Source organism: Arachis ipaensis, chromosome B6 (assembly GCF_059453495.1).
Source record: "Arachis ipaensis isolate K30076 ecotype BB chromosome B6, ASM5945349v1, whole genome shotgun sequence".
Taxonomy (NCBI): domain Eukaryota; kingdom Viridiplantae; phylum Streptophyta; class Magnoliopsida; order Fabales; family Fabaceae; genus Arachis; species Arachis ipaensis.
Genome location: NC_142441.1, coordinates 82526243 through 82527148, shown reverse-complemented (window position 1 = coordinate 82527148; position 906 = coordinate 82526243).

The following is a 906-nucleotide window of genomic DNA, read 5'->3' as shown; positions in this document are numbered from 1 at the left end:
AATTGGGTAGATTTTCATGCTTCCTTTGATTTAATCAACCATGCATGAATTCATGCTATTTCATGAGGTTTTATGCTATAATTGTCACATATTATGAAAGAATGAATATCTCATGGTTTTGAGCATAGCTTTGATGTGTTTGGTTGATTAATGATAGGTGAAGAAAGCTTGGAGAAAGGTTGAAACAAGAAGGAATGGCTAGGAGGAAGAGAGGACAAAAAGTTTGAGCAAAAGTTTGCCTCAAACTTTAGCTCAAACTTTTGGAATAAGTGAAAATGAACCAGGGAGCAAAAAGCTGGACCAAAAGTTTGCCTCAAACTTTTGTGCAAAAAGCTGGAGCAAAAGTTTGCCTCAAACTTTTTGGAAAACTTTTGGCACCACAAATCAACACCCTGGAGAGCAAAAGTTTGCGCCAACGTTAGCCTCAAACCTTTTGGCAAACGTTGGCGCATGAACAACACACCCTGGAGAGCAAAAGTTTGCGCCAACGTTTGCCTCTAACTTTTTGGCAAACGTTGGCGCCATGTGTGTGCAAGGGGAGGCCAACATTGGAGCAAAAGTTTGACCCCTAACTTTTGCCCCAACGTTGGTATCAGCAAAGAAGGGTGGCTGATGTGAAAAGTTGGAGTAAAAGTTAGCCTCAAACTTTTACTCAAACTTTTACTCAAGCTTTCATGATTCCAAACCCGGTTCAATTCGGTTCTTCTCCAAACTCCAAGAGCAATCAACCAAGGCCTCTATCAACCCAATTCCATCAAGAGCAAAGGCCCAATTGAAGGCTTGAAGACCATTTGAAGAAAGTGTATAAATAGCATAGGATTTAAGTTTTTGGGGAGCTTTTCCTTTTAGTTTTCATAGAGAGTTTTCGGAGAGCTTTTGGTGTTAAGAGAATTTTAATTTCTAAGT